The sequence below is a fragment of the Leptonychotes weddellii genome, chromosome 8 (assembly GCF_054177405.1).
Source record: "Leptonychotes weddellii isolate Sample4059 chromosome 8, ASM5417740v2, whole genome shotgun sequence".
NCBI lineage: Eukaryota > Metazoa > Chordata > Mammalia > Carnivora > Phocidae > Leptonychotes > Leptonychotes weddellii.
This window is the reverse complement of record NC_138376.1, coordinates 7,784,797-7,806,425: the sequence shown is the minus strand read 5'-3', so window position 1 is coordinate 7,806,425 and position 21,629 is coordinate 7,784,797. Positions and strand designations below refer to the sequence as shown.

Here is a 21,629-nt window from a genome sequence, read left to right as displayed (position 1 = left end):
ATCCCAGGACCCTGGGATCATGACTTGACCCGAAGGCAGATGCTTGATGACTGAGCCACCCAGGTGTCCCAGAGCATCTGCTTTTAACAGCCTGTTCACATGTGTATCCCTCTGTTCATTTCCCTGAGGTTAGGGATGTTGCCTTTCCTGTTAACTTTTCTACCCCTAGCACCCAGCAGTATCTTGAACCAGCAAGCATTTAATAAATATTGGCAGAATAAATACAAAGGTCAGAGTCTCTTTAATAGCTATTTGCATTTTCCAGGCTCTGTTATAAACTAGTTGCTTCTTAAGGTAATTCCTAGCATCATTTAAGTTATGACTGGCATGACCGACTATGAATAATGCTACACCGCCTCTAACCTACTCCATAAATATACATCATATTGATAGGTAAAGGAATGAATGAACACATGGAGCGCCATTTAACAAATCACCTTCCACATTCCCCATAGGGATTATGTCACTCCGAGCCCCTGCATGTTAATGATACAGTGATGTTTTCACAGATGCCTTCCCATGGTTCTTATCTTTTGTGTTATTCGGTATGCCCTGCCCGGTGCTGGTTCGTCGGCCTTCGAACTCTCTTTGAATACATCCACCGGCTCCTTTCCAGAACTTTGGCTTCAGAAGTGTCTCTCTTCCTGAGAAACGGAGGCTGCAGTCATGCTCAGTAATCACAGCCAGGTGTAATTAACTGCTCTCGCCTAAACTTGGGCCCTAACAGGTGGCAGGTATCAACACTGCTGGCAAGAGACCTGCCCTGTCTTGTACAGCTGAACATAACCTTCTCGAGGCCAATCTAAAGTCCCGGCAACCCAAGTTGATAGTGGAGACGTCTACATTTTTAAAACAGTAAAATGGAAGGCGTTCTTTTGGAAAAATTAAAATGACTGGCCGGAGATCCTCAGAGCACAAGCTCCATGAATATCAAGCGTTCAGTGATGTTGTGGGGGGGATGGAGGCAGGGACGATTGGAAGTGGAGCCTCCCTTGAACCTCACTGGGTAGATCCAAGATTTTAAAAGGGTTTTTCTGAGATCGCCCGTCCCAGAATTTCCAGGACCACCATCGCGGCCCCTTAAGAGCGCGTTTTCTGGGGGAGGTGTGTGCGCGCACGCGCTGGGGGAGGGAAGGCTCGGGAGAGGGGCCACCGCTCTCCGGAATAAACAGCAGGGGGAGAAGGGGAGCGCGGCGGAGGGCGGCCGGAGCGGGGAAGAGCGGGCGGGCGCCGGGGGCGAGGGCCAGAGGAGGGGGCCCGGGGCGCGCGGGGTGGCCGGTAACTAGGAGACCCGCGCGCCAGTGATACCTGAAGCGCTGCCCCGAGGAGCTGACGGCGGCCGCTCCCTGTGTCCCTGCTCGGGACTCGGACCTCGCGCGCAAGGTAAGCAGGGGCGCGGGGTGCGCCCTGGTCCGAGCCCTGCCGGGCCAGCCGCACCAGATGCGGGTGCGGCCTCCGTCGCTCGCGCCACCGCCCGCACCCCCGGGTCTCCTGCGCGCCGGGCGAGCCCCGGGTCGGGGCGGAGGGGCGGGGGACGGGCGGCGGGGACCCCGACCCTCCGCCAGCTGCGCTGTTACCCCCCGTCTCCTTGCCCCCCTCCCCCCTCTCTTGTTCCCCTTCTCCCGCCTCCCGGCAGCCCCCGAAACCCCGCGATCGGGCTCGAGGGGAGAAGGTGGGAGGGCAGGCGGGAGGTCTTACCCCGTCTCCAGGTGTGTGGCTCAAGCACCCGCGCACAGTTCTCCCCTAGACTCCGCAGTAATTTCCAGCTTGGAATATCACAGCGGCGCTCCTTCCGAAACATACCCCCCCACTTCTGTTTCTACCCGAACTTTGAGGAGGGCGATAATAACCCTTGGTCAAAGTAGGTGTGCCGTCTTATCTTTCCTATCTGCACCGAACAGTAGGTTGAGGCTCTTTGGGTTGTGTTTTTTTTTTCTTCCCTGAAAATTAAATAGTGTGATGAGTTTACTAGGTTTTCTGGGTGAATGCGGTGTTACTAGAACTTTATCACAGCCTGAAGCAGTAGCTCCCACTCCAGCGCTCAGACACCGATTCAGAAACGGGGGCGGGGGGGCGCGGTGTGCACCCGCAGGCTTCTGTGTCTGCGATGTGCTCTCCCCCCCATAATCTCTTCGACGTATCTTAAAGGTCCGCAGAGGAGGGAGACGGGACACCCAACTGTTAAGGCTGATTTCTTTCCAGTTGATGAATTTGGTGGGGTGGTTGGTTCTGAGTTGGCAATTTTGGGAACGGAGGATTAACGTTGATTTGAAACTCAAATAGAGGGTGGAGAGAAATAGCATACTTCTAAGAGCCCTCGTTAAGGAGTTAGCTTTTAAACATCAATTTTTTTTTTTCAATGTAAGAATTCCTTCAAAAGTATGCTGGCGATTAGAAAGGACTGAGGCCTATTCCCCTGGAAATCAGAAAATCTTCTTCACTGTGTTTGCATCAGTGACGGCTGGTGACTCTACATGTTGGTTACTTTAAAGCCGAAGATCCAAATGCACTGAATCTCTAGGAACCAGAAGGAGGAATTATCATATAAATTAATTTAGATTCTGTTCACATTCCTAATTATTTGAACCAAACTCTTCTACCCTGAACTGGTTAAGAGCGTCTGTAAATTTTTTTTTTTTTTTTTTAAGATTTTATTTATTTATTTGACAGAGAGAGACACAGCGAAGAGAGGGAACATAAGCAGGGGGAGAGGGAGAGGGGCTTGATCCCAGGACCCTGGGATCATGACCTGAGCTGAAGGCAGGCACTTAACGGCTGAGCCACCCAGGCACCCCAAGAGCGTCTGTACATTAGGTTGTACTTGAATTTACACAGATACTAAATGTTTCTCCATCTTGCTCTTTGTCATAGATGTACTTCTGCTGCTTTTCATATATATGCGTATCTGAACCGTTCTAAGTGCCTACAAAACTCTCAGAGTAACTACCAGGGTAAAGAAATATTTTTATTTTATCTGTCTTTGGAAAATTGAGGTAAAGGACTCATTTAAAAAAAAATACCATTCAGTAGGTATCATATTAAATCATACCACTTTTTATGAAATGAGATGCTCATTATGAAGTAGGAATGGTATTTGGTACCTGCTTTCAAGGATATTAAGGACAAGTAGGAGACTGTAAAGCATTTTGAACTTTTAAGAAAAGAGTCACTGTCTAGGTATTGAGCCAATATGATTGTTTTCCTGGCAAACTTTTTCTCCTTTCTAAAATTAACTTTCCCCTAGGAAAAAGAGTGCAGATGCGCACGATTCAGCCAACCAAGTCGAGAATTTTAAATTCTCGAATTTTTTGAATTTTAAAAGTGACCTTAATTCATCCCTATGGATCTAGTGTTTGCAGGCTGTGCCACAAAATATGCAGAAATATTCATTGTTTGCTGACCTTTTCAAAGCATCGGCTTAATGAGGGATGTTATAGACAATATTATGTTATGGATTTTGTTGGCTTCGGCAAAACTATTATCATTATTTTCCTAAGGTTTTTGTATAGATGTGTGTACACTGGGTCTGGGACTTACATAATTATGTATATATATGTAACACATGTTTTTAATAGCAACAAAACCCCACAATATTTTTCTCTGTGGCAGAACACTGTAAGCATTAGGTTTTGATTACTTTTTCATGGAAATTTTAATATGACAGAACTAAAAACTTCAAGGAAATAATTCCATAAAGATCTATTTGGAACTGAAGGCCTTTTTAATAAAAGATATTTGGAGCCCTTAGCTGTGTGCTTAGCATACATGGAGCAGTCCTTTGTGAGCGAGTAAGGGTGGTAGATCCAAGTCTGGCAGCTCAGACTGTAGATGATTAGACCCTGCCACTCTCTTTCAGACCTTTAATTTGGTCTGTAACTTGATGCTTCACTGATCCCCACACTCTCCCTGCCACGCCAGCTCACAGAGGAATTGCTGGTGCTCTGGATTGAATTTTTTCCCCCCTCCCATCAATTAGAACATGTTTGCATTGGTTGAAGAATGCAGTTACATTTTTAGCACAGTATTCAAGAAATACCTTTAGCCGCAAAGAGGGTAGCCTCAGTGTAGCCTCGATCACAAACTGCCTTATTGAATGAGGCTATATTAATTTCCACCCTACTGATGAAGAAAAGAAGTGCCCTAAGAAGGATGAGTATATGGAGAGAAGGGTAGGGTGGTGGGGCACATACTGGGGACTGACTAAATCACTATATCATTCAGGAATGCTTAGCCTTCAGAACGTTCCTCAGACACTGCAGTCTGAAATAATGGAAGCCATCATTGGAGTTTCTAGCCTTCACAACCCTACTTAATTAAGGCTTGAATTTTGGAAGTCCAACTTCTTGATGTCTGTGTCTTTCAAGATCTTTTGTCTTAAAGATCTATCTTCCCAAGATCCTAGTGTTGAGACCTTTTTCTTTTGTCACTTATAAAAGAATTTGTCCTGATATGTAGGCACCAATCTTAAGAAACCATGTAGACTCTATGGAAGTGTTCTTGTCAATGGTACGTCTCACTGCCAATTATTTATTGAGATGCTTTATATACATTAAAAAAACCTTCACAGCCTTCAGAAGTAGCCATTATTATCCCCTTTATATAATCTGTGATTCAGAGAAGTTAAGCATCTTGACCAATGACATGTATCATCACTCTCGATACCCCACACCACTTCCCTAATGAGTGTAAGCTATTGATTGAATCTGTAGATGGTAGGATGCTCATTTGGGGATATCTGACAAATACCCTAATTCGGAAAATATAAAGTCTTCATATGTGTTTAATGTTTCAGTTTAGGTGTATTCAGTGTGGGGAGCTCAACATTCTTACATTGGTCTAATGATTAAAGACAATTTAAATTATGTGTTCCAAAGTGGAATTAGTCGTCAACAATCAACAATCAGGATGTCTTTACAAATACATTTTCTTTGTAATTTCATGAAATTTTGGTGATTTACAAGACATCTACAGTGTGACCAATTTGCCACGTCTTCATTGCTATCTGCAAGCAATTCTTTGTTGTATAGCACCATTTCCTTCAAGGCCTTTTAGAAATTTTGCCTTCCTGTGTCAGCCTGCCAGAGCAGTTACATTTTAAATTATGTATTCCTTTATTAAATTTACTTTCTTTTTTTATATTATCCTCCTTCATATTATTGTTACGGCGGTATATTTGTTTGGCTTTGAAACTGTGTATGTAATTAGGCTCTATTTCTGTGAATATCATAGCAAGATAGTGAAGGGAAACTTACAAAATATTGTAAAGATAAGCATTAGTCTGATAGGGTTGAGAGTCATTGCCCTACAAAGAACATTTCTTACTGAATCTGACATAAATATAACTTTTGAGCAGTAAAATTTTACCTTTAGGGGCGCCTGGGTGGCTCAGTTGGTTAAGCGACTGCCTTCGGCTCAGGTCATGATCCTGGAGTCCCGGGATGGAGTCCCGCATGGGGCTCCCTGCTCAGCGAGGAGCCTGCTTCTCCCTCTGACCCTCCCCCCTCTCATGTACTCTCTCTCATTCTCGCTCTCTCAAATAAATAAATAAAATCTTTAAAAAAAAAAATTTTACCTTTAGTTTCATGAATCTATATATTTTAATAGGCTTCTTTTGGCTTTTGTTATTTATTCTACTGGATTAACATTTAGCCTACCAGCCCCCTCCTCACCCTGCCTCCTCTTCACGTATAGAAGGGCCTCGTGAAGTTTGGCTTGAAGTTTTCAAAGAAGTTCTTGTCACTTAATGCTTCTTGCCCATCATACTTAATTAGTGCAGACTCTTCTTTCTTTTTGAAATCCTACTCTCCATTAGCATACTTTGGTACTTTGTCACTATTTTCTGGGAAACCGTGTGAGCAGAAAGATGTAAGAGTGTTTGCAATATTGTATATAAATATATTTAAGTTTGCAAGTAGGCTTATGAAAAAGGCCAAGGAGCAGATCAGACAATGGAACTAATTTTACATTTTGGCTTTGGAAAACAATGAGGAGTATAGAGATGACTATCAGAATCATCTCTGATCTCACTACCCAGAGATAACCACATCTAACATTTTGGCATAACTTTTCTGGCTTTTAACTATGCATGTGAGTATATATGCATGTATGAATGTTGTTACAGAATTAAGATTTTTTTTCTATGCATTATTTTTTTTTAAATTAACAATGTTAGATTTGCCCATGCCATTCAATGTTTTTTCTTTAGCTATCTGCACTACATTGTATTTGCTCATTCTTCTGATAGATCATATCTTTAAAAAATTCCAACTATTGCTGCCTTTAAGGTTTTTTCTTGTTTTTTAATATAGACATGAGCTCGTTTTCCCTAATCAATGCCAGGAAAAAATGATATTTAACAGCTTTCTTTCTGTAAGGTGAGAAATTGGACACATTTACTCTTCTCTTTCTCTGTCTCCTCCATGTCCTGGTTTTTTGTTGATAAAATCTAGTGAGATAATCTAGGGTTATTAAAATCAAATGCTGAAATAATTTATTATTATTTTTTTGTTTAAAGAATTACTTTTAACATTTTCTTTAAGGTTTATACCCATATTGACCAAATTTGTTCAGTCTTAACTCTGTCTAAGTCATTCTACTGCTTATACCTGGTTAATAACATTACTGTTCCTCAATCATTAAAGTCATACCATAACAAATTCAAGTATATATTCAAGCAAATTTTTTAGGCCATGTGTAGCTGAGGATGTTTTTAAGAAATTGCTTTCAGAAAGCCTTGCACAGATGAGATTACTTTCTGTTTTTCTTGCTTTATATAAAATGCTTGGGTCACAGTCCTTATCTCAAAGCTCTCTAGATATGGCTTGATTGAATTCTAGCAATGAGGGTGGCAGAAGAGAAGTCTGAGGTCTTTTTGATTGCTATTCTTTTGTAGGTAATCAGTTTTTCTGTCTGCTTAAAGTGTTTTCGTTTCTCTAATACTAAAAAAAAATTTTTTTTTTAACCAGACTATATCATGATGATAGTCTGTTTTATTTTTTCCTGGTACTCTCTGAGTAGTATTGATTTGAAGACTTAATATCTATTTTTCATCTCAGTATTCAATTCTGATGATTTCTTTACTGATATCTTTCTTTTTGGAATTATGCATACATGTATGCATTCATCTCCCATATCTCATGTTCATTAATAAATGTAATCTTTTTGCCTTTTCTCTAAACATTGGCAGAATTTCTCAAGCCCATCATCTACTCTGTTGAGATTTTCAGTTATTTCCCATATGTTACCTTTATTTCCCATATTGCAACTTTTGACTTGGCAATGATATTTTCGGTTGTCTGTCCAAATCTCAGATCCTTCCTGCTTTGTGATTACCTACCTTGGCTTCATAGCTATGACACCCTTTTGCTTCTTACTGAGTCCACCACATAGAAGATCCATCCAAGTTTCAACTGTACAGCAACTTTATTTACATACCATTTATGGTAATTCCTTAGAAGAGTCTCCTTTTGGAATACAGTCTTTTCATATACCTATTATTTTCTGTCTGCTTTCTCTATCTTGGAGAAGTAATCTCTATTGGTTGAGAATCAGGAGTTAAGATGGGGTCCTGTATCTATGGTGTGGAGCCCTGGCTGATTCCATGGTTGGCAAAAAAAAGAAGGAGAAGGTTGAAATGTGCTGTGATTTACTTTACCACTTCAGAGAGAAGGGAGGGAGCAAGAGACTGGTGGTATGAAGGATTTTTTTTTTTTTATTATACAATGCCTGAACTGTATTAACAGAGAAACCTTTGGAAACGCCTGGCTGGCTCAGTAAGCAGAGCAGCAGCTCTTGATCTTGGGGTCGTGAGTCCAAGCCTCATGTTGAGTGTAGAGATTACTTAAAAAAAAGATAGAAACCTTTGTCTCAGTTTTCAACCACTTTTATACATTACCTTATTTTATCCTTAAAACAATTGTTTTTGAGTTCAAAGACCATGGCCTTTGGGTTCTGAAGATTGTGGGTTGAATACACTCCTTAACACTAGCAACAGAAGCTTTGCAAATTACTTTAATGTTCCTAACTTCATTTCTTCACCTGGAAGAAGTAATGTTTACCTCACAGAATGGTACAGGTTACAGGGGATAATTATATAGGAATTGTCAGAACATAGTTTGTAGGAGAAGACATGGATGAGATGGCCCCAGGAGAGCCTGGAGCAGGAAGAAACCTTCAACAGCCCTCAGGGCACAGAGGAAAAGCCAACAAAAGAGACAAGCAGGGGCCGCCTGGGTGGCACAGTCCATTAAGCATCCGACTCTTGGTTTCGGCTCAGGTCCTGATCTCAGGGTCCTGGGATCGAGCCCCGAGTCAGGCTCCACGCTTAGCTTGAGTCTGCTTGAGATTCTCTCTCTCTCCCTCTCTCTCTGCCCCTCCCGCTCGTGCTAGTTCTCTCTCTGTCTCTAAAATAAATAAATAAAATCTTTAAAAAAAAAAGGGAATTTAGAAATTTCGGATGGAAAGAGCTCTTATTCGTGTCATGAGCATTGGGTTTGGCAGTTGGTTAGAGTGACCTCAGCCACAGACCCTTTGAGTAGAGAGATGCAGTAGAAGGAGGACAGCAGTGGGATGATTAACAAGTGTAGGGAGGAAGATAGGAAGTGTAAACAGCCAATGAAAACATGTTTCTCCCTTAAGGGAAAGGGAAAAGATAGGAAAGAAGAGAGAGAATTCAGTAGCTAGATGGATAGTCAAGATTGCAGATTACGATTTGAAGGAATAGCAAAATTTCAGAAGAAAAAAAATATGAAAGTTTGCCAAGTAAATTTTTTTTCAAGTAAGGGCATTAAAAATACTACCGTCTGATACCAACTTATTTCCAAAAAGAAAGAAAATATTGACATGAAAAAATTGAATTAATATAGCTTTATGAGAAAGTCAGTATCTCAGATGGTACAGTTTTTCTTTTCCCATCCAAGATTTACTTTTTCCCCCTGGGTTCAAGATTCCATCTCTTCTTCTCCTTTAGAAATCTGGCTTTACTCATGGTCTTCTCTCTCAACTGTTTTCAGTCTCTTCTTCTCTATTGACTCTTTTCCATGATCATATAAGCACGTCCCACTCCATCTTAAAACAAACGTAGGTAAGAAGTAATGAGGACCCACATGGAAGCAGTGGCGGGGGGATGGGAGGAGCGGCTAGATAGGAGGGAGGACTTATAAATAGCATTAATAGGACTTGGTGACTGATTGGAGGTGGCAGGTGGGAGAGAGGGAGGAACCTAGGATAACTCCCAGGGTGGCGATGCTACGTGGTGCTGTCATAAAGGAGGATCGGGACTGGGAGAACAAAAACTCATGGACTCAGTCCAGTGTACAGTGGGCTATTCAAGCTGGGAACTCTGTATCTTTTACTCTTGCTTCGTGCACTCCAGCTATTCCCCACCTCACCTCAGCCATTGTCTTCTCATGCTTTGTGGGCTGGTGCCTACACCTCGCTTTCTGCGGTTATTTAACTCTTGGGAGTTCAAGCCCTGCACGCAGGAGTTTGTGAGCTAACAGACTACGTATATTTTCTACTGGAAAAAAGTAAAAATGAACCAAATGATAGAAATATGAGTCCCCATGTCACGGAACGTCAAGATGAAACCTTTTGAGTTTTCGGTTTTAGCTGTGACCCAAGACGGTAAAGGCCATATTCCAAAGTCAGGTGTAAGACCACAGTGCAGAGTTGGAAGAGGAAGCACAGGAAAATCAGCTTAGCATTGTTTGTGGTTAGCTCATTGGCCACTTCCAGCTGATAAAACAGGCTGGAGAGGCTAAGAAAATAATGATTAGAAGATCATTTTTAGAGAGGTGGTAATGGGTTTGAGTCCCCACTCCTGGCCACCTTGAGAGAAGGGTGTGAGGTCGTATCTGTTCCACTCAAGTCTAGAGAACAGGGTTTTGCGCAGACCATTTGGAATGTATAATGATTGAGGGCATAGTAGATGAGAGATTGGTGCCTGAGAAATCTAAAGGACAGGAGACTGGCTAGCTCGTTTACTGGTAGATCAACAGAGCATTGTGCCATAATTTGGGAGAGCATGGACTGCAGGGTTGTTCCCTAAGGACCAAAGGTAGCCTACACTGGAGAGTTAGCTACCCTGGGGTCATCTCCGGTCATGTGCAAGAGGGCCACCTGGACCCCAGCAGGTAAACTTCAGAAAGAGCCATAAGTAACCACGTGCACCAGGGGATCTGCAGGTGATGGGGGTAGAGTTGAGGTTCTCTACCTCTCGACCCCCATTCCCCTCATCACCATCCCCAACCCTTGCTCAAGAGGAAAAAGTAAGCTTTAAATACCACCAAGCTCACAGATCACCAGCGTTAGATTGTTAGTCAAGGGAGAATTTTCCTGCTGCCTCTTCGCCCTGCCCGCCCCCCATCTCATCCCTCCTTTGGTATCAGGAAGTGGCATAATCTATGTTAGCAATCTGGCCAAAGAGAGAGGACTCTTTCCCTGTCCACCTTTTCCAGTACAAGGGGCAGTTGTTCAGTAAAGGTGTTCAGTAGGTCATAGCCGAAGGAAGAAGGGTAACTTTCCGTGAAGTTGGAAGTTTGAGTGCTGTATTAATGGGACACATTAATTACAGGATGGCGATCGATTTGGGGGATTTAGAGTGACTCCAGTGCCCTCCTTATTTAAGAGGAGCTGAAAAAGTCATGACAACTGTCCTGAATTTCACCCAAGGACAAGGGAAGAACAAGTCACACATAGTAAAAGGGGCGATGGAGAAAACAGATAAAGTCATTTTCTGATGCTATCCCATGAGTCCTGTTTGTTCGCTGCCCTGGTCGTACAGATGAAACCATCTGCGGTTTTTCAATGGTCCAAAATTGACAAGAGAATGGAAGGGGAGTGCAGGTTTTTTCAGGAATTAAACAGAAATGTCATGATAACTTTTTCACTTCTTAAAAGGACGCTAGGAGAATTTAATCAGTCAATTAAAATATGCGTCAGGTAATTTAAGAATAAAGTTCGCAGTCTGTTCCACAGCTGGGGAAATGATCTGAGATACTGCCTTTGTGAAATAAGCCCATAAGACATTTTCTCCCTTCTGTTTCCAAAGAATCACAGAAGCCATAAATGACTAAGATTGATTGTTCACCATTTGTATTCTGCCATTGATCAATTAAAAAAAAAAAAAAAAGCATGTGTTCCTGTAAAACAATAAAGATGATGCCCATAAGCCAATACACTCTAGAATAAACAAAAATGCTAATGGCTTTCTCTTTTCAGCTTTTGGGAATTTTAAAAGGGCTTTAAACTATTAGCTTCCATATTATCTTTCCAGAATTTGCGAAGTTATTCAGTCAAAGTCTTTAATGGTAGAGGAGTGACAAGGGAACAATCTAAATAGTGTTTCTATTAATGTGTTCCTAAAAGTGGAAAAGACAACTTGAGAAATACGTATGAGTCACCCATAAAGTATTTACACTGACTGAGAACAAGGGCAGTTTATTCCATAGAAGTGGAATTTTGGATCCAGAAGTAGGATATTAGATTGACCCAAATAGATGGAAGAAAAGTGGTTACTTGGCATAGGGATATGAGTCATTCTGCTGTGGGTCTAGAGGAAACCCAGTTGTGCCCTTAAGGATCCTGAGGGTGATGCCACATGGTTCGAGTGCTCTGCTAAATGCTCCAAGCAGTTCCTTTTGCCCAAGGGGAGGAGCGAAGAGCTCGAGGCCGTATATGACCTGGGGCATATTACATCTCCCAGTGTTGCTGTTTCACTGAGATAAGCAAAATCCTAAGATGTCTCCCAAGATCTTTGCACCCCCCCCCCGCCGTAAACCCCTTCCCCTTGAGCATGGCTGGAGCCTGGGAGGATAAAATGTTACTCCCATGATTTTGTTCCATTACCCTCATTATCAAGACTGGAGAGAGACCGGAAGTGTTGAGTCGCTATATTGTACACCTGAAACTAATATAATACTGTTAACGAAACTAATATAATACTGTTAACAAAAAGGGGGGGATGCCTGGGTGGCTCAGGTCATGATCCCAGGGTCCTGGGATCGAGTCTCGCATCAGGCTCCTTGCTCAGCGGGGAGCCTGCTTCTCCCTCTGCCTCTTCCCCTGCTTGTGCTCTCTCTCTCTCTGTCAAATAAATGAATAAAATCTTAAAAAAAAAAAAAAAAAAAGACTGGAGAGAGATTCACCTGCTGGCTTTGAAGAATCATGTTGCCACGTTGTGAGAGGCCACGTGACCAGGACTCTGGAGAAGCCACTGAGTTTGTGGTGAGCTGTTTCATGACTATGGCAAACTAACATATCCCCCCATTTTCTCGAGTCTGTGCTCTTGGCGTGATGACAAGCATATGCTGGATATTTTTATTCTAGCCTCATGTCTCTCAACGTCCTATATTGTGCATTAAACTTCTCTGTTTGTGTCCTGGGCTTTCTTCAGCTTTATCTTGAATTTCACTGATTCTCTCTTCAGCTGGCTGCATGGATCGGCTTTTGCTTTAATAATACAGGGGCACAAACAACCTGCAAACCTCAGTGGTTTGCAACAGGTGTCTCTTTCTTGCTCACTCTGCACATCAGGGCCTGCAGGTCAGATGCACCATCCTTGCTCCAGGCGGTGGGTCAAGTTCAGCCAACCCTATGGTGAGACCCAGGCTGGCGTAGGAGAGCAGCCCTGTCTGAGGTGTGAGGTTCTTGTGGTGTGCAAGAGGGCTGGTGGGCTTGCCCTGCTTCCGAAAGCTTCTGCTCACAGCTGGTGTGGAGTCCCTTCACGCCACTGACCAAATCAAGTCAGTGGCCAAGCCCATGATGGAGATGGAGAACTGGACCCCTTCCCCAAGGGAAGAGGAGAAGAAAAATTTTAAACAATACAACATATGAAAATGGCCTACTTTTGTTTTTCCATTAACCATATTTTAAGTTCTGGATGTCTACGTGGCTCTTTTTGAATCTTGGTCTTTTACTTCCTGATAGTCTTATTCTTGACTTACCTGTTCTGTTCCGGCCTTTATCTTGTCAAACATTTTAAAAACATTACAGTTCTAACTCTTCAATTTACTGTCACATGAATGTTTCCGGGTATACCAAGTTACCTTTTGTACAATTTGTCTCCCTCTGTGAAGTTATTTTTTCTTGGCTTTAAAAATAAAATTCTTAACTTGTTATTGAAAAATAAATAAATAAATAAATAAAAACATTACAGTTCTTAGAGTGCCTTGTTACCTGTAACTTTGGTGGAGTAAATTCTCCTTTTTGATTCATCTGCTAATTTCTCTCTCTCAGAGTGGTTTGCTTGTTCATGTGCCTTATCATCTTTGTGAGTTCACCATGTGAGTTCCATGCACCCTGGGTTGTTATGTTTCTTTTGTTGAGGTCTGCATGCTTCCTCAGTTTGGGATCTGGTTTCCAATCCTGTGTCGTTAGAGTTCATTTGAATTCCTTCCTGTGCCTTGAGCAGGCTAAAGTCTCTGATTTCTCGCTGCTGACTCCTTTCCGCATGTATAGCCCAGAGCCAGTGGCCTGCTTTGGTACTGCTTTTCTCCTGAGAGGAGAGTTTTTCTAGTCTTCCACCCTCCTGACTTAATGCCAGGGCTTCATCCCGACGCTCCAAGGTATCTGTTCTCGTATTCCTCCTTTGTCTTCAATTCTTAATCACCCTTCTGGGGTTTGAGTTTCTTTTTTGTTTCTGGGAGATTTCCCTATCTTGCTTTCTGCCCAGCTATGCATTTAAAAATAATTTGTTATATTTTATCTAAAGCTTATACGGGTTAGCAGAGAAGGCTGTGGGATGGGGTGGCCAGGGTGGAGATGGACTGGGCTTCCCAAGTCACCTTGGCATGCCTTATTGACTGGTCCTTACACTCATTTTGTGATTCCCCTCTCCCCCAAATTCCATTTTACTTTTGATTGGAATTACATTGAATCTGTAGATTAATTTGGAGAGAATTTATGTGTTTACAATGTTGAGTCCTTTCATGTGTGAATCTGGCCTATATCTCACCATTCATTTGAGCCTTCTCTTTAATGTCCTACTGCAGTTGTGCAAATAAAAAATCAGTATTATATACGTATTATTAAATCTAGTTCCAGATTTTATACTTTATTCCTAGGTATTATTCCTGGCTTGCTGAAAACCACAAATAAATTATCTAATCATTATAGTTTTAATTTGGCTTGAACTGTTTAATTGCTATTATTTAACTCAATTACTTAGTGAATATAAAGTAACAAACCTATGAAATAATTCAGTTGAACACTCCTTTATGAGTTTGGTCTCAATATAGTAGAGGCCAGAGATTGTAAATATGCATTTATCAAAATTACTCAAAATACGTATAAGCAAAGTTTTTTGAAATATAAGTAAAAAATAGAAACGACTAGCAGCCATCCAAATTAATATGTATGGCTTTGTTACTTCATGCATGCCAGGATGGGGATATGTAAAACCATGGCTGAGAGAAGGGAATTTTGGAGCCTAGGTCTGTTGCTAGACTGGAGAGCTTGGCTTTAGGCAACAGACAGTAAGGGAGCGGCGGCGGTGGGTGGGGGGGTGGTGGTCTATAATGCTAGGATGTGGTAAAAGGCAGCTCAGACACAACAGAAATGTTACGTTCCTGAAGAGGCCTCCTAGAGCCATCAGTACAAATTCAGGATGGTACCCTCTGTGGACAGCAGAGTAACTGTTTACCCAGGTTTCAATGACCCTCAGTTTTAAAGGATTTTACAAAATTGTTGTGAAGATTTATTATTTCTTTTAATTAAAAAAGAGATGTATGGCACCACCTGTCAGGGGACAGAAGAGTCTAAGGAGACTCTCCCAAATCAACCAAGACTAAGTGGGCAAATCTTAAAATATATTAGGGATCTCTGGGCTGCAATATTCTCTCTCTTATTTCTAGCAATTCTGGTATGCTTAGATAGCCCCTTATATTAAAATTTGTTCATTTTAGAAAATTGCACCTTTGCTATTTATTTTTATTATTGTTTTCAAATTACTGGAAAACATTGAAAATATAAAGTTTTAAAATATGTGTGTTTAATTGTGATTCCACAAAACTTCTGAGAGCAGCATCGGGGAGCTATGGGAAATAAAAAAGCCTCAGTACGTATTATTAAAACGAAATACACACACAATAAAAACCAAACAGGATATCCATTCTTGAGGCTAGAACTTGTATATGATATTCAGGTTACAAATTAACTTATCATTGGGTAAATATACTGTCTTCACATTATGTTGGTTGGTTTTGTTTTTACCATCTCCCTTATAACATGGGGATGGAAGAAGAAGATGAGGGAAAGCAAGTCACATTTGTCAAATCTGAGAAGCCTGGACAAAAGCTATTAAGAGCTGCTATGGGGCGCCTGGGTGGCTCAGTTGGTTAAGCGACTGCCTTCAGCTCAGGTCATGATCCCAGGGTCCTGGGATCGAGTCCCGCATCGGGCTCCCTGCTCAGCAGGAAGCCTGCTTCTCCCTCTCCCACTCCCCCTGCTTGTGTTCCCTCTCTCGCTGTGTCTCTCTCTGTCAAATAAATAAATAAAATCTTAGAAAAAAAAAAAATTAAAAAAAAAAAAAGAGCTGCTATGTACTAGCCCCCCTTTATATTTGCATAATGTTAAATGTACGTTAAATCACTTCGATACACATGACCTCGCTGGGCTCTCGCAGGAATTCCCTGAAGCAGATATTGACAATACTAACCTTCCTACTTGACACAACGAAAGTCCCTAAGGTGAAATGACTTGCCCAAGGCCTTCTATTTAGAAAACTGGAGGGTTTGACCCAGAAGAGATGACCAAGGTGAGGTGTGGGGTTTGGGAAAAAGTAATAAATAAGCTGATGCTTGTGCATTATTGAGTGTAGTGGTTCATCTCTCTGTAATACACCTTTCCATTATTGGTGGGAATAATTAAGACTTTACAGTTTTTCTCTCTTTAAGTCAAAATGTTTTATTAGCTTTATAGTGGAGAAAAGGCTTTGGAGACAGAGGAAAAGGCTTATTTTTAGAGAAATGAGACAGAAGCAGGAGGAGGCATGTTATGTTTTAGAAGTTACGTGTAGCTAACACCTGTTGTATGTACAAGGCACTGTGCACAAGTGAGGGAGGGAGTCTTGATCCCATTTCACACACCACAAAACTGAGGCTCAAAAAGATTTAAGTTTATTTTTAAAAATTTTATTATTATTTTTAAAATTTTGTTTATTTGAGAGTCAGAGAAAGAATGGAGGGGAGGGGAGAAGCAGGGTCCCCGCTGAGCAGGGAGCCCGATGTGGGACTTGATCCCAGGACCCCGAGATCATGACCTGAGCCTCAAGCAGGTGCTTAACTGACTGAGCCACCCAGGTGCCCCCAAATTTTATTATTTTTTTAAAAGTTAATTTACGTAACCTGTACACCAGACATGGGGCTCGAACTCATGACCCGAGATCAAGAATCGCATGCTCCTCTGACTGAGCCAGCCAGGCGCCCCGAGGTTTAAGTTTAGTAACCAGTGCAGGTTTAGGTATCCAGGTACTAATGAAGAAGCAAGAATCTGAACTTGGGCCAAAGCGTCTTCGCGTTGTCTACGCAGTCTCTCAGGGAGGGGCAGATCTAGTATAAAAGCCTTGGCGACAACTGCTCCCCAAGATGGAGACCAGGTGTGGGTTCTCTCTCGTGGCAACGCCACCAGCTAATCAATAAATCATGATTGCTGGCAGAACCTTATTGATTCGACTCTGTAGAGCTCTTTTCTCATTGGCTCCGCTTATTAATGTAGAGTTTGGAGCCGGAGGGCCTTCAGAGATTAGAATTTGCAGACTAACGGTGTATATCAGAATCCTTTTGGGAAACATTTTCTTTTTTTTTTTTTTTTAAATATTTTATTTATTTATTTGACAGAGAAAGACACAGCGAGAGAGGGAACACAAACGGGGAGTGGGAGAGGGAGAAGCAGACTCCCTGCCGAGCAGGGAGCCCGATGCGGGACTCGATCCCGGGACTCCAGGATCATGACCTGAGCCGAAGGCAGTCGCTTAACCGACTGAGCCACCCAGGCGCCCTTGGGAAACATTTTCAAGATACACATGCTGCCTTCTGAGTTGGCGGGTCTGAGGTGTGGATGGTGTGGATGGGTCTGTGTGTTTGGAAGGTTTCCCCAGGGGTCATCTGATGTACTTTTCTGGTTAAGAATCCTCTCTTTAGGGTGCCTGGGTGGCTCAGTTGGTTAAGCGACTGCCTTCGGCTCAGGTCATGATCCTGGAGTCCCAGGATCGAGTCCCGCATCGGGCTCCCTGCTCAGCGGGGGATCTGCTTCTCCCTCTGATCCTCTTCCCTCTCGTGCTGTCTCTCATTCTCTCTCTCAAATAAATAAATAAAATCTTTAAAAAAAAAAAAGAATCCTCTCTTTAGCCTAACCCCTGAATTGGGGGCGATGAAAGAGTTTCCTTGGAAGGCAGAGAAATGCTTCTCATTTAAGATTGTCTTGGTGAACGTAGGTAGTTAGACAATTTAAGCCTCGGTGATTCTATTTCTCTAGTTCTTTCTGAGCTCCTCTTTCATTACCACCAACTTGCAATTTAGCTTCTGATTTAATGACTTGGGGCTTTAGGGAGACTTTTATTTTCAAAACAAACCTCTGCTTTTCTGTAATGCAGATGAATGAACAATGCGGTGCACTGTGCTTTGGGTTCAGAAATCGTGAGAAGCTCTTTAATGATAATAATTCAAGTTAGTTGCAAACAGCTGCAGCAGGGGGAGACACGCAGAGCTGCAGGGTCCACACTGAGATTTGCACAGTGTCTGTGGGACCAAAACTTGGCTCCAGGCAGGAAAATAATTTCTTTAAACCCACTAAGTTTATTTTACATTCATATATATATATGCAAAGTGTGATTACCAGCATGTGCAATTTATGACTTGGCATCATCTTCCACCCTGGTCATGTTTAATGACTTTGAAACATGATTTCACAAATCTTGAGGTTTATGCGAATATAAAAGTTTACTTTTTCAGGGAGGTAAAGCAGGTTCCTGGAGACAATGGGAAAGCAAGAATGTCTTTTTCTTACATTGGATAGTTGGAAGAAACCCCACGGAGGAATCTGTCATTTGTAGAGGACAAAAGGGCATAGCTAGTTTTAACTTTAGTTGAGACCATCCACCTGAGTTGATCAGTAGCTAACGGGGGCTCTATTTTCATTCACTAGACCCCAAATCCATCTTTCTTTCTTTCTTTCTTTTTTTTTTTTTTAAAGATTTTATTTATTTTAGGTGGGGGAGAGAGCATAGGGGAGCAGAGGGACAGAGGGAGAGGGAGAAACAGACTCCCAGCTGAGCAGGGAGCCTGACTTGGGGCTCGATCCCAGGACCCTGGGATCATGACCTGAGCCGAAGGCAGACGCTTAACCAGCTAAGCCACCCAGGCGCCCCTAAATCCAGCTTTCTTTACAGCACAGATCAAGATATTTAATAACATAGAATTCAAATGAAGTATTTTTGGGCTCAATTGATTTGCTTTATAATCTGCCTTTTATTAAAACAGATTCACTGTTTAAAGGGAGTCATATTTCTGATTTCACATTTTCCTTTCTCAAAGAGGAGTTTCTACTGCTCTTTCCCTATTACGTAAAACAAAAATTTTTTTCTGTTAATATTCTTAATGATTGGGGGTAAATATGAGTGTCCTTATCTCCTCAGCTGGTTGAACAGAATGACTTTGGTTCAGATAAAATGTCACGGGCTGATCCCCGTAAGGAAAAAGTATGATGCTACATAATTGCCTTGTAGAATTTAGGATTCTCTCAACCCTGTAAGAAAAGACACAGATATAAGCAGAGGGAAAAAAATAACAGAAAGAGAGTGCATTGAAGCATAGTAAAGTATAGTCAGGTCCAGAATGAACAGAAACCTTTTGCTTTGGTTAGGGAAACTATTCCTAGATGTTGGTGTAGGATTCTTTGGAGCAAACCCAATGCAAGCTATACGCCATAGTTCCTTGAACAAAGTGAGATTTTCTACTTTTGTGACTATTTGGAAAATACAACAAAGCCAAAAAAAAGAAAGAAAAAGAAAAGCAACCAAATAATTACCATTTTTGTCTGGTTTTTGGCAACTGAGGCTTCTGTATTTGAATGTTGCATCTTCAAGAGAATGTATCTTGAGTTTAGCATTGTTAATGCAACCAGTGAGAAGTCTTCCTGTACAGATTCATTAACTCAGTCAGCTGGGATTGTAGGTCACATAAGGCTAGATGAGACCTTAGAAATCAGCTTTTCTCATCTGGTTATTTTACAAGAGAGAAAACTGATGTGGCTTGCCAGGGTCATTGGTTATCTGGTGGTTGAACAAAGGCTATTTCTGGAGGTTCTCGACACGTAGTGACATTCTTTTTAGCTTCTTTCTGCTTATGATAAAAAAAATAGGTACTTCATAAATATGTGTATTCAATCAGAGACGGTCAGTCTCCAGTTTTTCACATTTCAGAAATACAGGGTATGGTAGTAATACTCTTCTCCAAATACTTCTGGTGTTCTGCATTTAATATCGCATTTCCTGAGCCACATCATGTGATGAGTTTGACCAATGATTTGCAAGAATTATGCGTCGCTTCTGAGTATTTAGTCCATGGTCTAAGGGCCTCTGGGGATGTGTATTTTTTTCTTTTTTAAGATTTTATGCATTTGAGAGTGTGTGTGCACGCAAGTGGGGGGGGAGCAGAGGGAGAGGGAGAAGCAGACTCCCCGCTGAGCAGGGAGCCCGACTGACTGACGTGGGGCTCGATCTCAGGACTCAGAGATCATGACCTGAGCGGAAGGCAGATGCTCAACCGACTGAGTCACCCAGGCGCCCCTGGAGATGCGTCTAGGGTAGATGCTCCATTGGTCTGTGTCCCTGAATGATAACGATGTGCAGCGCCCCCTGCTGAATTGGAATGGACATTTAGCCTGAGTGGGAAAACCTTTTAAAAAATTTTTGAGTACAACTGACACACAGTATTACGCTGGTTTGAAGAATACACGATACTGATTCCACAAGTCTATATACACTGTGCTGCGTTCACCACAGTGTACTGCCATCTGTCACCATACAACAGGATCACAAGACCATTGACTGTGTTCCCTATGCCCTTACCTTTTATTTCCGTGACTTATTCAAAAACCTTTTAAAAAAAAAAACAAACCAAAAACCTTTTTTTGTTTTAAGCCACTGAGATTTGGGACTTGTTTGTAACCTCAGGGTACAAACCTGCTAAAGGGTGTTTTCTTTAAAGGGAGAAAATGTTTCTAATTTAAGCTTATAGCATCAAAGGAAAATGAAAAGTTTAGGCAACACATTTAACAATTTAGGGCAAAAAACATAATATGAATTTTTTTGCTTATTGAGGGTACCTCTTTTTTTTTTTTTTAAAGATTTTATTTATTTATTTATTGGAGAGCAAGCGAGAGAGAAACAGCATGAGAGAGGAGAGGGTCAGAGGGAGAAGCAGGCTCCCCGCTGAGCCGGGAGCCCGATGTGGGACTCGATCCCAGGACCCTGGGATCATGACCTGAGCCGAAGGCAGTCGCTTAACCAACTGAGCCACCCAGGCGCCCACCTCTTTTTTTTTTTTTTATGGATAGTTGTTTCTGTACCATTATCTTGATTCTCCACTTTGGTTTTTTTAATCACTAATGGTAGCAATCCTTGCATGGGATGTCTGCTGCAGCCAATTTCAACATTTTTTCAATTATTGTCATTTTAAATCACAACGAAGATTCAGTAAATGCAGCTAAGAATCAGGGACTCTGGGTCCTAGTTTTCATATTGCCACTGCATGACCTTCATCCTGTCTGGGTATCAGGACACTTATCTAAAAATAGGTGTTGAAATAAATCATCCCGAATATCTTTCTAGCTCTGTTGGTCTATAATTCCAGGAAATCAGAGTAACACGCTGCTAACTATTTTGGGTTAGGGCTCTTCAACAAAATTTTAAAATATAAGAATCAGATCTAAGTATATCTCGGAATAACAACAACTTGAGGAATAAGTGATGCTTAAATCATCCAAATCTTAAACTGTCTCAGAATATGATACATTGTGCTGTCAGAGTCCCCCTTCTTTTGTAAGTGCTATCCATGATTTTTTAAAAATAGATTTTCCAGGTTTTTCTGATATTTAAATTATTTTCCTTGTGTTTAAGAACTTTTTTCTTCTTTGGCACTCAAAAAGTTTCCTGGGGATGTAATGCAACTCTATGTCTGTTATGTTTAATTTGCCCTTTCAGTTTCTCCAACTTATTATATAGAGATGTGGATGCCAAGATCTTTAACACTTTTTCATGAGATTTGCCAGCTTGATCAAATTTGCCTTGCTCTGCCAGAGTTCTAGGACTTTGGGAAAATGCTGGCAGGTGAATATTAATAAGTCTCTCATTTTGATAACAGTGCAACAGTGGGTGCACTTAAAGCCTCAACTCTCAAATCATCAGGGTGCTTTGCAGTCAGTTTGGATGGAAGGCTCATGTACAAAGCCTTCAGAATCAATTGCCATCTTCCTTCATGGTGGAAACTGTCACTGGTTTCTTGCTCTGGCTTTTGACTTTTGTTTTCCCAGAAGCCAAAAGTGGGTGGGCCACACTCAGGCGTCTGGGTGGTTCAGTGGGTTAAGCATCTGCCTTCGGCTCAGGTCATGATCTCGGGGTCCTGGGATCGAGC

At 41.8% G+C, this 21,629-nt stretch overlaps 1 long non-coding RNA gene across 1 annotated transcript in view; it reads left to right on the top strand.

Moving 5' to 3' along the window:
- Positions 1-1,226: 1,226 nt before the first annotated feature.
- The window catches only part of LOC115942382 (uncharacterized), a 36,074-nt gene continuing 15,671 nt past the window's right edge, over positions 1,227-21,629 (top strand). The window contains exon 1 of the long non-coding RNA XR_004076992.2: positions 1,227-1,383. This is a non-coding gene — a long non-coding RNA (uncharacterized LOC115942382). The remainder of the gene's footprint in view (positions 1,384-21,629) is intronic.